This window comes from Calonectris borealis, chromosome 24 (genome assembly GCF_964195595.1).
Source record: "Calonectris borealis chromosome 24, bCalBor7.hap1.2, whole genome shotgun sequence".
NCBI classification, from domain to species: domain Eukaryota; kingdom Metazoa; phylum Chordata; class Aves; order Procellariiformes; family Procellariidae; genus Calonectris; species Calonectris borealis.
The window spans coordinates 6229202-6243480 of record NC_134335.1 but is presented as its reverse complement, the minus strand read 5'-3'; the positions used below and the strand labels follow the sequence as shown (position 1 = coordinate 6243480).

Genomic DNA, 14279 nt, shown 5'->3' with positions numbered 1-14279 from the left:
GCTGGGATGGGACACTGGAGAGATGTACTTTGGTGCTAGCTCGGGCAGCGACAGCAGGAAAGCTCACGGAAAGGCTGAATCAAAAGAGATCTCTGCTGGGGTTTCAAACTGTAAAATTTATAAATCTTCCTTTTTTTTCTCCCTAAACCGAAAGACAGCACCTCATCAGCATCCTCGTATACAGCATCTCCTGCACAGTATCCGGCAAAGGCTCGGGGGCATTAACGATAGAGATGAGAGTTTTCCAAGCTCTCTGACATTTTGGGGATAGCTGCAAGCCACCGAGCTCTGGCCAGCTTGTTCCTTTAGGTTTACTTCGAAAAAAATCCCAGTTTAGCACCTGCTTTGTAGAGCTTTGCCTCCTCCCAGCTCCCCGTGAAGGAGGGAAGCCGGGGTTGAGTCGAGCATTTGGTGGGTCCCAAACCCACGCCACGGGGTCCAGCCAGAGGTGCTAAAATAAGGGTGTCATTTTGGGTTGTGCTTTAAGTGTCTCTGGATGGAGAGGAACGTGGGTTGCCCCTATAGCGATGCCTCCCCAGAGCATTGGTTTTCATTCTCAAGTGCTTAATGGCTTGTGTTTATGAGAGCTAAAAATATTTACTCGGGGAAGAAGGGGCAGGAGAGGGGACATCGCTTGAAGATTTTATAGGCCCTGTTTTGGAAAGAGACTTATATAAAAATAATGTGGTATTAAAGATCAAAAAAAAAAAAAAGCGCAACCAAACAACAACCCGGCGCCGAGCGGAACAAAATCTCTGCACGACTTCGAGGACGGGGCTGGATGATGGAGACCCCGCCAGGAGCCAGCCCCTTGGAGCCCTTGCCCGCGTTTCATGGCCAGGAGGGTTGATGTTGTTATTAGAGCTCTCCTCAACATTTCACCCAGCCTTTTACAAAGCCTGGGCCCTACCCCGCACATTTGCTTTTACCGCCTGCTAACAGCAGCTCCCGGGAGGAGAGAGATTTGGGGGCGACGCCGATGCCGGCAGCTCTCCGGGGCTCAGATAAAAGGGGCTGCTGGCGAAGAGCAGGAGGAATTTTGGGCTGGGACAGCAGCAGCCTGGACGCCGGCCGGCCGGGCTCTTGCTCCTGACTTGCGTATTAGAAATATGAAGTGCTAATTCCCTTCTCCCCGGGGGCCTGGGCCAGCGTGAGCCGGGGTTATCGGCACGGGCAGGGCACCCTCCAGAAAAGGCCACGCCAGGGGGGACCAGCACTATTCAGACCGAAAGCACGGCCAGTTCAGCTCTTTTGCTTTATTTTTAAAGGGCATTTTGTTTCCAGCGAGACAAGGGAATAAATCAATGACATTCATCGCCCTGAGAAAGGAACGCCTGTACCCCACCACCATAAGACCCTTTTTTGTGCTGCTGATCATCAAGCCTCCCGTGACATTGTATTGGTGCTACGATGCTCCGACGTACACAGTCTGTGCATTGTGCGAGGCATTTCCAAGGGCGGATCGGGGCCCGGCGACGCTGCAGAGCGTCAGCACGGCCCTCTCCCTTGGCATGAGCTCCTCGGGCTATCAATGGGATATTGTCTGCTAAGAACGCCGGGCGGCATATAGCAGCTTGGAGCGGTGGCAGAGAGGTCAAGAACATAAAGATGACCCAAGAGTCTTTCACTTGTGCTTTTTACCACTATGCATCTCGCTTCAATTCCAGCACACCTTGCATTTATGAGCTGCTAAGCAGCAATATTCAACAGCAGAGCCTGACAAGACCTAAGGAAGGAGCTCGGCATAGATGTCATCCAGCACAGGAATGGCTCTGTCTCTGGGGTGGCAAATAGCAGCGGAGGCGCAGGGCAGCCGGAGCTCGCATTGCTGCTCCATCAGGGAGGGATGAACGTGGTGGAAGAAACAACGTGGTGCTCAAGGACTCCGGGAGTGCTGCCAAGCCCTTTGCTTCGGACCGGGACTTGTAGCCGGTTTGCAGGAAGGCACGTTACTGGGAACAACTCCGCGTTGCAATTCAGAGCCCAAATATAGGTCTGATCCAAATTTTGCTCCTTCGCCCTTGTTTCTGTCACGAGTTGAAATCAAACTTGGGGCTGAGACAGTCCCAAAGCGCAGAGGGGTTAGAAACCTGGAGCTGTGTTCACATCTGCCGTCTCCAGCTCACACCCAAGCCTTCCACGTCTCTTGCAGGATCGTTAGCGCTGGTGATGAAAAAGCAAGAGTGAGCCCTGTGTGGTCGTCAGCTCCCGGCTGAGCCTGCAGGCTTGGGAGCTGAAAAATAACCTCTCCACTTGTAAATGGAGCAAGTTTTCATCTGGGGCATTGAGGACAGAGGGATGCCCCTTTTTACAGCCAGAACCAGGAGAAATCGCTGCTGAAATCCCTAAAGCCAAACCTCAGCCTTGGTTTGCGACCGTACTACACCCCGTCTCTGCAGATCACGGAAACACCAACGTGGGCTTCGGCGGCTGGCTGGGCTCTGCCAAATTACTCCCTAAATGTCAGTATTCATTCACCAGCGATGCTTGGATTTGTTGTTGCATGTTCGCACGCGAGCAGATGTAAGGAGAGGAGCGAGAGCAAGGTCCTCGCACGGGGTACGTGTGCGGGGGTGAGAGCCTCCCCGGTTATTTAGGAGCCTCGTGCCAGCAGGTTTTGGGGTAATTGGTGACAGCAGCTGCATTTGTTGAATCTTTCGGTGTTTTGCAAGCCAGGAGCGTGGTGAAGTCAACGGAAACCTCCTGCGAGTTTTAACGGGGATGGGGTTGGGGCCGGAAGGAATCTGCAATCTAAACGCCCACAGACCCTGCGGACATCTGGCCACGGACCTGACCTCCTCCCCAGTCCTTAGCCGTGGCTGAGATCACACACTCCGGGAGGAATAAGCCTCAAATTTCCTCGTGGTAGCTGAGGAGTGGGCTCGTTCAGCAAAACCCTCCCCGGTCGAAGGGTGCAATGGCACCAGGAGAGCATCTGTCGTTGCGGGCACAACTACGGGGAGCTGGCATGTCCCACTGCATCCCGTCATGTGCCACCAAGAAGTATGGCTTGATGCTTTGCTTGGCCTCTGAAAGAAGAAAGCCTGGGCTGCTGAGGTTGATGAGAGCCCCAGATCCCCCACCGCTGAGCTCAGGGAGAGTCTGATTAAAGGATGAGGTTTTCAGTAGATAACCACGAGAAGGAGGAGGCAATGTCGGTACGGAGCGGCTGTGCTCTCAAATTCCTGCTTCATCCACATGGTATGATTTTCCCCGCTTGAATTCCTCACATCTATTCAAACCACATCTGACTTCTATCCTCAGCATGTCTGGATGACTGGTTAGAGAAAACAAAAGTTGGGAGGATGGAGATAAGGTTTCTGATGCTGGAAATCTGCTTATCCCCCCGGTCCTGGCGGCTACCTGCAGCACATAAGAAATTCTCTGTGAAAAATCACAGGTTTCTCCAAGACTCCCAGGAAAACCCTGCTTTCCTGCCTATCTCACAACGCATCAGTGCTTTGCAGACAAAACCTCCCTCCGTGCCCAGCACGGATGATTTTTTGTGTGTGTCTCGGCCCCACCAAACGGCCGTGAAACCTCGCCATAAACAATGAGTCAGCTAATCCAAACCACACGGCAGTAAAAGGCTGGAGGTCAACCCAGTGCACGGTCCCGATCTTGAAAAGCAGAATTGCGTCTCGAGCAAAACCAATAACAATCAGACATCGGTGGAGAAACACCCTCCCGCCTGCGCAGCGGCAGAGCCGAGGCCCCGGGAGCGAGCGGGACAGCACCCAGTGTCACCCAGGATGGGTGCCAGGTCTGGTGGCACCCACCTGGGAGATGGTCCTTGGGGAGGTGTTGGCTTCCCCCATCCCCAGGACTGCCTTGCTTTGCAGATGCTTCCCACCATGCAGTCTCTGGATCAACTTCACTCCCTTGCTGCTCCATTGCTCTTCCTTTGGGGGTTATTTCCATCCCCATTTTGCTGGGCTCCCCTTTCTTTCGCTTCCCCCTTCTTCACCTTTCTCTCTTCGAAAGGCCTGGCTTGGACACGCTTGCACGGAGAAAAAAAAACGACCTCCAGCCAGCTGCCAGCTCTGCCTTTGGCCTATTGCTCCGGTTTCATGTTTGACTCTTAATTCCACAATTTATACAGCGGAGAGCTCTGGGCCAAACCGAACGTCTCAGGAACCTGCCAGAAACTTCAGCTTTTCCTAAGCCCTATAAACAGTTTCCTGCCTCCATCCCTGCACCTGCCGCCCGTGCCGCGCTGCCGGCCGGGGATGCTGCTCCACCCGGGGGGGACGGGATGCCCCCAGGGTGCCCCACGTCGCTCCATCTCACCCCCGTCCCCATCTGCTTGGCAGGTACCGCTGCAAACGCTTCGCTTGCATCGAAACCGCTCCCCGCGCCGATGGGAAATGAGCTAATGACACCGTTCCCCTGGGATAACGCCGTTTTTCCTGGCAGGCTGGGCACCAGCCCTGTCCAAAAAGTGCATTCCTGCTCTAAAGCGTTTGCACGATTTTTTTATCACGTGGCGTTTCGTGCGCTGGAGCATCCTTTGAGGGCTGGGTACCGGTACCTGGTCCCTATGCCCGGACCCCAGAGGAGGTCTGGGTCTAAAGGAGGAGGATTTGTTATCACCGGTCCCTTCCCGCAACATCCGAGAGTTGTGAAATGCCCACTCGAGGCTGGAGCGGTGAAGAAATTCAGTGTCACAGGTGGCTCCCGCGCGACCTTGGGGCAATCCGGGAGGAGATGTGCAAGGAGTGGGTTATGGGAGGCAAGGAGGGAGCAGGGACAGGGACAGGCGTGCAGGTGCCCCAGGCGAAGGGACGTCCAGGAAAGTGCCAGCAGATAAGCCATGGAAAGAGAAGAAAGGAAAACACTCCACTCCTGCCTCCGAGGCCACTTGCTCATCTGAACCACCGCGTTTCATACTTTTCCATTTGCACATGAGAAAAACCGAAGCAACCGCTGCAGTGGTTTAGCGATGGAAGTGGAACATCGAAGGGAGATAAAGCGAATGATATGATTAAGAGTTTTATCTTCCCGGGGCACCAAGAGAATATTTTGAAACTGAATTGCAACGTCTTTTTTTCATGTTGTTTTTCCCCCCATATGTTTTCTGAACAAACAAAACCCCGGGGATACAAACAAGCAGCAGGATCAGGGTCCGAGGCACTTGTGTCCGACTGCAATAAAAAGGTGTTTTCCTTGTTAATGCCGCGATGTGTTTGAAATGAAGTTAGCACGATGCAATAAACTGTGCCTCAGCTTGCTCTATTTGCAGTGGTACTTTTGGTGAACAGCCTTTTGCTGGGGATGGACCACTTCATCCCAGCGAGGATGCTGCAAATTATTGAGCACCATCTGCTGGCACCTTATTTACTCACTCATTATTTACTTGTACGCGACACGGGACGTTCTTTTCCTAATTGACCCAGCTCTGCTTTGCTGAACAGCCAAACAACCCCTCTCCATCTGGTCTTGCTCACCACTGCAGCATCCACGCACTGAGGCATCGCGGAGGCTTTTTGTGGGTGTTATACAAGGGCAGTGCCTAAAATATACGTAAAAGGTGGGATGAGAAAAACTGATGGGCAGCATGTGCTGGGTAAAACGTTGCTCAGCAGAAGAGTAAGGCAAAATCTCCCACTGAGGGCAGGACTTCATCCATAAACCTAATCATATTGGTGAGCTCAGAGCCTAAATTCATTAAGTTGGCGCGAGATTAAAACCAGGAGATTTTGCAGGTCTTTATTGGCAGGATTCAGGACTCCAGTTGAAAAGGACATAAAGCCGTTTCCTCCTGTATAAATCACCTGAATATTTTAGCTCACTCCGAGGCCTAAAACAATGATTTCAGACTCAAGTTTGCTGCTCGGTAATTCCTCCTGGCAGCTGGCTCCATCAATCTCCGGCACAGGCACGTAACTCAAGCCTCTGACAAGTGCTGATTTACGGCTTCGGCTAGTAAATCAGCAGAAAATCATCATAGCGCTCGCTAATATTTTTCCAAGCGGAGCCTTCTCACATGCAAGGCGAAAGGTCCTGGGACCCAGCGCGGCAGCCCTATCGCACTCATTTTGGGAGACAAACTACAGGCTGTTCTCACCCGTGTCCTAGGTCCTACAGGCAAGGCTCCCGCTGCCCCCGTGTCACTGCAAAGGGGGTGTCCGAAACAAATCCCTGCGATGTGGGGGATGGAGATGCTGGGAAATGAATGCAAGGGCGTTTTCTGCCATAGAGGTAATTTGTGCATGCGTTATGTTGGCATTGCACCGCTCTGGGAGTGCGGAGTGGATGGAAGCAATATTATTACAGGGATTTAAGCACGGGGTCTATGGCAGTGGCAGTCCTGAGGGCTCCCTCAAAGGCCAGGAGCGTGTCCTCCAGAGGATGTGTAAATCCATGTGAGATCCAGCTCATATTGCAGAGGAAGCAGAGGGTAACGATGCCCTTTAGGTGAATTAACCGAGTGTGTAACGTTATACGGGATGACGCTGGAGCAGTGCAAATGAGCCAGGATCTGTGTTTCCCATGTACGTCTCTCCTGTGCACTGTTCTGCTGGCAGTACAGGAATGTGAAGTTTTCATGACTTCAAAGCCCCTCTTCCAGTCTGGGCTGTGTGATCCAAGCCAAAGTGCAGCCCTAATCCATCATCCCAAAAAGGGATGTTTGTATATTTGTGTAAAATGACAGATTAGAGAGACCCAGAGCTGGAAACCAGATGCTTTCCCAAGAAATTAAAAGGGCTAAGGATTTAGAAATGCAGGAACGCAGAAAGAGCCTGTGAAGAAAACATCATTGCGGCTACTGTCTTTAAAAATACTAATCCTTGGCTGTCCACAGGGCCGTTGGGCTGGCAACGGCAGCATCTCCATGAACATCACAGGCCATCTTTTATGGAGGAGACAAGGGAGATGAGACGACATGACCAAGGCCATGTGGTAAGTCGGTGCTGGAGTGGAAAGCAGCCAGTCGTCCCTCCGGACTAGAGAAGGTTCTCCTTTTTCAGTTCCCAACTGTTTCACCATAAATGAGTAAGTCTTTTGGCCAGTTAAGCCAGCCAGTTCAAAGAAACTGCAGAAGACAACATCCGCCATCATTTAGAGCTCACTCTCTTTCTAAACAAATATCTATCAGTAAGGGTAGATGTCTGATGAAAAAGTTTGTTTCTGTAAACAGTCTCTTCATTGCACAGTTCCACCAGTTCCTCCCCGGTCGAAAGTAAAAGGCAAAGGACAGAAGGGCTGAAACCCATCCCGAAGCCCTACCAAGCTATGAAAGGATGTGGTGATTTCGTTCCTGGCTTGGATTTCATGTCTGTCTGTTTTTTTTTTTTTTTTATTTAATTGTTTGGATTTGGTCATAAGCAGGAAAAGCTGATCTCATTACAGCTGGAAATCCCTCGTGAGAGCCAGAGCCGTGAGATCTGATGTCAGGCTCGGGCTGTGCAGGTGGAAAGGAAATCTCATACGTGAGCCCAAAAAGGTGGGCAGTTCCTGCTGTCCTCCAGCATCTCATGGGCACAAGCCAAAGTCCTTCGTACCCTCTGTTGAAAGCTACCCGAGGTGGATTCAAATCCATCTGTGCATTTCTGCAGGGCTTTACTAGACCTCAAACAGCCCCTGGGAGGAGAGGTTTCTCCCCACCGCATTCCCATCTCCTTGGGGCGTGTTAGGAAAAAGCATCTCCATCACTGATTCAGCAAAGGATGCTGCTCCGGCCATCGCTGGGGACACGGTCCCGGTGGGGTGGTGACTGAGAGCCGGGCAGGGTGTTAACAGTTTGACAAAGCTGCTAAAAACGTGCACGGGAAGCTGGCACACAGGCTGAGTCTATAAAAATAAAGATCAGTCCCCAGGTGCTACCCAGGAACAGGGGAAATTGCTTTTTTCAGGGTGTTTTGGAAGTGCTGGGAGGCTTCTCAGCCATCAAGATGGGATCAGCTGCCGGCTCCCGGGTCCTGCTGGTCCACGGGGGCTGGAAAACCGGCAGGATTCATTGCGCTGCCTTGGGCTGTGCAGGTAAGAAGGGGTTTCTGCACTGACGTGCCCATGGTGAAGCATTCCCTGTACAGCACAGGCTCTGGCTGTTGTTCCCAAAAGCCCATGCAAAGAATCCTGTTTCGTTTTATACGCTGTGATTAGCCACGTGTACGATGGGGTTGACCACTGGTATGCGTGGCAATGCCAGAAGTAAATGAAACTCCTCCCTGGGGAAAAGGGTCAATTGCTTTTGGCTGCAAAATTTGCAAAATTTTCATTATTTTTTCCAAAATGCCTCCTTGGAAAATGCCTCTGCATTTTGATTCAAAGAAAAATAAGCCCACGCTTTTGATTGTGCAAGGAAAAAAAAAAAAAATCATTTATATTTTTGAAAGCTGGATAATTTTAGCCAAAGATGGGGAACAGAATTTGAATAGCATCCATGGCCATTGGAAAGCCTTAAGAGAGTTTTGAAGAGTCTGCTGACAAGGGAGTATTAGCCTGTTGACACCTTTCAGATGCAATGAGTTGAGCTCATAGCTACAATACAAATAAGCAGCAGGGAGGATGACAGGCAAGCCCTTGCGGCGATAGGTGCTGTGAAAACACGGATCCAGAAGAGCATCCCTGCATTAAACTGCTCGTGCGCTGGGATCTGGGGTGCTTCTGCCTTATCCCGAGCTTGTAGACTGCCGAAAATAAAGGTTGGAGGAAAGCGATGGTGGGGGAAAAAAGCATAAAAGATAAAAGGGCAGAGAGAAACACTGGTTTTTACAATTTAATTTCCTTCTTTGAGTGGGAGCTGCTTTAATAATATGCATAAGGAGTGAATAATACTTTAAAATATTCCCAGAGAATGAATAATATGTAATAATATTCACAGAGCATTTATTTGACTAATTTCCCCCAATGTTTTTGGACCAAGATCTAACAGCCCTGGATCTTAAAGGGGAGATCTGCGTTTGACTTCCTTGGGTCTGGATCAGGCCCCGAACGCCTAACGAACCCGTGTTCGAGCAAGCACCACCAAAGGGTCAACCAATATACCTCCGGTAAATGGTTGGGTCACTTTTCCCTGCTGATCCGCAAATAAATTATCTGCCAATAAATGGAACCAGAAGTGGCTTGGCCAGATGTTCTACTGGGGCCCCAGGGAGTCGTGGTGCAGAAAGGGTAAAATCGGGGAGGGGGGGGGAAGACAAAAAAAAGCCATTAAAAAATAAAATATTAACATCCCAACCTCGTTTGCCGCTCGGTGCCTGCATCGCGCTCCCCTCCCCGGCCGCAGCAGCTGTGCCCGTGTTGCACCGAGCGAGGTGCAATGCCCCAGCTGGGAGGATGTGCCAAAAGCAGGATATGGGAAAAGCCTGTTTTCAAACACAGATGGATTAAACCTTTATTCCTTTTTAAATTACATTTTAATGCGCCGGCGACTCTGGAGATGTCGGTGGGACATGCTGGGCTTGAATAGGTTTGGGGTGAGTGTCCCCAGGGCGTCTTGCTAACCCAGTCCAGAGTGACTCAGGTGGCCCTGGCAGATCTCTGTCCTCCCCAGCCCATCCTTCCCCATCCTCCTGTTACTTTGGCAGCACCCAGTCCTTGTGCCCTGCGTCATCTCTAACTCCTCCGGGTCAGCTCCGTCCTGATTTTGGTGCTGTGGGTGTCACCAAAGCAGCTCCCCTTCCAGGCAGTCGGATGCCTCCCGAGGTTTGTACCTGCTCAGCTCCCGTCTCCCATGGGAGAAGCACACAGGTTTAATGTCTCTGCACGTCCTGCAAGGCTGGGCTTGCTCCTCTTCCAAAACATGCAACCACCTCTTGGAGCATTTTGTGTCCTTAACAGAGCTTCTTGAGTTGAAGAATCGCTGTGAATTAACCACGAATTAAAAGGCTTGGTTACTTTGACAGCATAAATCAGGGCTAAACGCATGCAATGCATATCTTGAGCCCCCTCCGTCCTGCTGGGGACTCTGCAACCCCAGACCCAGATGGTGACACTTGGTGCAAGATGCCACCCTGCGAATAAAAAGAAACCCGTAGACGTGTCTTGCATGAGAGGCACAGACTGATGTGTTGAGCGGTATGGGTGGAAAGCGGTCTTGGCACATCCGCAGCCTGACGCTTCTTGGGTTTTTTGGTGGGCAGTTTGACTGAGAAGAGGTGATAGACGGGCTGTTTGGGCACCTCGGTTGGCATTTATGTACGGGTGAGAGAGCTGAGAGAGGGACTTTGCCCTGGCCTGCAAACCTCAGCGTGTGTCTCGGAGAGCAATGGGTCCGAGCGCTCTGTAACCCACCAGAAAGTGGAGATTTACAGATAAAGCAGAAGGACCTTTTATTTTGTTTTGTTTTTCCAGCTGGAAAGAGAAAGAGAAGGGAACGTTCCCACAGAGGAAACACCGTATTTACTTTTTTTTTCCCGCTTTTTTATTGTGGTTGAGCTGAACTGTACCAAGTCACTTTAGCTCTCTCGAACGCAGGATTTTCTCACTTTCCGGTAAACTCCAGTTACCATGGAGAGAGCTGAGACAAGCCAAATGCAAAACATTGGAAACTACACCCAAACTCACCGCAGCCATATCAAACAGTTAATTAGAAAGACCGTCCATGTGTTTCCCATTCCCTGGAATGGTTTGAATCAATTGCCCTGTGATTTATCACCTGTTTTCTGTGCGAACGGTTCAGCTCTGCTCTCGTGCATGTGTTGGAAAGGGGATTTGTGCTGTACAGCGAAAGAGGGAAGGGAGATATTAAGGACTTTTAAAAAAAAAACCCAACCCAATCATCAAATAACCAATTCTGCCCCTTCCCCCAGTATAAATCTCCCACTGGAATGATACGCTTTGGATCTTGATGGGATTTCTAGCCCTTGGCAAGAGGGAAAAAAGGAGAGACAGCTTTTGCCTTGCTTTGATTTTGGAGAGTGGAAGATCATAGCGTGCCTGGCCATTCCCGGGGCTGTGTTATACTGTGCCCAGATGGAAATTCAGACCAGCGTGTTTCCCCGGGGCTGTTTCCTTTCCCACTGCACATGAAATTGGGCGGGTGGGTGGGAAGCGGGGAGGGGGTGGCTGGAGGGGAGAGAAGGAGAAGAAGAAGAAATCCAAACTTCCCACAAGATCTCCTCTCGATGTGTGAGGTTGTCCACCCACTAAGCGGTAACACCTCGTTGCGCACCACGACGGTGACACGGCTTGTGGCTGGAAAGCCATTTGGAGATGGTCCTGAGCTGCCGGGCGGGGAGCAGAGTCCGTCTGTCTGTCCAGAGGCACGGCTCTTCTCCAGCCTGCTCACGGCTGCGAATCCTCCTTCCCGGGTTGCATCTCCTTTTGATGAATGCATTGGGGTGGCCCCTCCGCTGCCCCATCGCCACCATGGAAAGCGGGTGGCCGGCCAAGTGGGTAACAGCAGCAGGTTGATGGGAAAGCACTTGGAAAGTTTCATTCCTGAACCTGCTGCGTCCTCCCCGTGCGAGAGCTGGGGCTGCAGCCCTGCCGTACCTCCGCTCTCCCTTTGCAAGCCGGGGCGGGGGGAAAAACACACCTCGGTCTCGTCTAGCACGCACGCGCTTCGAAGCTGGGTTTGTTCCTCCCGCGGGGACAGCCCTAGCATCCAAAAGCAGCAAAAGATGTCTTGGAGGAGATCCCTCTGCGTTTCAGCTCTTTCCAAAGCAAGCTGACCTGGTTTTATCTCTGCCATCTCTTTGCGCATCCTAAGCTGCCAAGAGGTGCCTTTGCGGTGGATTCGTGAGCCGGGATCACCCGAGATGAATGCGGCATTATTAGAGTCAGCCATTCCCCCGCACCCGTGCTCCGGTGAAGTCTTCTGGTCGGGATGTGCAGGGCTGATTGGAAATCCTGCACATTTATCTAACCCATCCCCCAAAGCAGCTGTTGGCCTGAAAGGTGGCTGCTCCTCTCGCGATCCACATTCCGCCTTTCCTGCCAAGACCGGGGGAGAGAGAGAATAAAAGTTGCTTTCCTATCATTAGCGGATGATTGAAAAACCTTGCAGCTCCCCCAGCCAAGTGAGAGAGATACCAGCCCCTTTAAGAGAGACCCAAAAGGGTTTGACTGGGGGGCTTGGGGGTGAGGGTCACACCTAAGAGGGCTGGAAATGGAGATTTGTGTAGGATCCCACAGCGGAGAAGGAGACGGAGAAAATCTCTCTTCAAGGGGAAACTGAGGCAGCGACAAGCGACAAGAAGTGGAGCAGAAGTGTGCCAAAATTGTCATTTATCCACACTCCTCTGTTCCCACAGTGAGCATATAATGCATGGACTGGTTCAGCTTGAACTAAATTTACCTCTTCATCGCTCTGATTGCAGCCAGACTCACTTCTGCCCCAACCCTGACCACGTAAGCGCTGCAAAATCCCTGTCTGGCACCTGGGGGTATTTGCCCCATCTCTTCAGATCGTGCAGAGGTCTGGAGAAGGTCTCCTTCTTCAAAGGAAAAGGTCAGCTCCGTGCCTCAGTTTCCCCTCTCACTGCAAAGGAAATAGCTGGTGGCAGGGGACGCACGGTGCTGCCTTGGGAAGGTGGGAAGCAGTGACCCCCCTTCGTGAAATGGCTGAAAGACCTGGAAGGACAGTTAGTTCTAGCTGACAAGTTGCTGTTTGTATCGCCTGGGACCCTGCAATCTGCAAGGAAGGAAACTGGCCTCAAGCGGCAAGAAAAAAGAGAAATTTCCCAGGAATTTCCAAAGGTTTTCCCACCCTGGGAAAAAATGGAAACGGTGTATGCGTGCCCTGCGACTGCTGCAACCCCTGGCACTACCCTAACCCACGAGACCCCAGCCCCAGCGTGGCAGCCCTGGACCAGGGTTGAGATCCCGCAGGCAGCAGGGATGCTTTTGGTACAATTTTGCCGTATTTCGCGAACGCTCGTTGAGCTGGAGGTACTTCTTGTTGCCCCCCTCCCAGCTTTGCTGGAGCTGCTGCCTGGGAAGCTTCTGCGTTGGATTTCGTCTCAGCCTTGCAGCAGTGATCCTGCGAAACCGCAAAGAAACCACGGACGCCTCATTTCGGGGCTGTGGGATGCTCTCCCCAGCCTCAGGCTGTCAGCAAGAGCGAGCTCCGCTCGCCGCTTCGGGCCTCTACGATGAAAATGGACCTGGCTTTTACAGCTGCCGATGGGCAGAGCTGCTCGTGGGAAGTTTCCCAGCAAAGCTGAGCAAAGAGCAGGCGGTTTTGTTGGGGAAAAGGAGGAGAGAGGCTCTGCTGAAGACCCCGAAACCTCCCAGCAGGAGGGAAGAAAATGGCAGAGAGATTTGCAAGGCAAGAGGGAACGAGGCTTGCAAAGAGGAATGACCTCTGCAAAGTGCCCCGAGGAGAAGCAGCTTGGAAAGGAGGATCGCAGCTACAGATGTGTGAGTGATGGATCCAAGATAATTCAGCTGGGATCCAGCTCAAATGGGCGGCTTTTCATCAGCGCGTACGCTCCCTTCCACGACAGCTCCTCTTCAAACGCTCTGCTCTGACAGCTTAAAAACCATTCCTCCTATCTTTGTTTTCCAAACCCAGGCACTGTTTGGTCATTTTCCTTTCAAAAACGTGGCCATGAAGTGTTTCAGCATTTAGGGGACACTTTCCCCAATCTGGGGCAGGGGATGAAGCTTTGCATCAGGTTGCGTTAAATTCCTTCGCTCTTACCCGTTTCGGTGAGCAGGTCTCTTAGGACTCTGCCAGCGCTGTACAAATCGAAGAGAAATCAGAGCTGCCAAAATTAGAAGCCTACACAAATCCCAGGGGCTCGCAGGGGTTGGGAACACGGTGTTTGTCACCCCTGCAACCTGCAAGAAGTAATGAATATGGAGGAGCAGAGCCAGAATTTGCTTTGCAGGCGTACATATGCCTTATGCTAGGGCAAAAAACCCCAATCTGCTTAAAAACATTAAGAACTAAACCTGCTTGATCTGCAGGTCCCAGCGTGCCGGCGTGACGCACGAAGGCTCTGCACAGGTGGGAGCGATGGTAGCGGGTGTTGCTGGCCCAAAATGTGTGCGCTGTGAGATCCTGGACTCGAGCCTCGTGATCTCAGACTGTGAAATAGCTTCAGTTAAGGATAATCATCCAGGTAAGCGCAGGGCACGCTATGTTCCTGCTCTGGGCGAATGGCAGGAGGCAAGTTTCTGTGTTCGGAGCCTAAGTTACACTGCCTTTTCATTTATCAGGGAGACGCTGTGGGTTTTGCATTTTATTATATTTAATGGGGTATTATTTTTTTCTCGCTGGCTGTTTGTTTGAGAAATTTCTCCCAGGGGAGCTTCTTTTGATCGCTCGGTTGCCAGACAGAATGACATCAGACAGACGCTCAGAGGAATGATAAAAAGGCAGA

General features: G+C 51.5%; 1 long non-coding RNA gene across 1 annotated transcript in view; it reads right to left on the bottom strand.

The window, feature by feature from the left end:
• Positions 1 to 8796: 8796 nt before the first annotated feature.
• Positions 8797 to 14279, bottom strand: part of LOC142092700 (uncharacterized) — a 90581-nt gene continuing 85098 nt past the window's right edge. The window contains exon 7 of the long non-coding RNA XR_012677156.1: positions 8797 to 9808. This is a non-coding gene — a long non-coding RNA (uncharacterized LOC142092700). The remainder of the gene's footprint in view (positions 9809 to 14279) is intronic.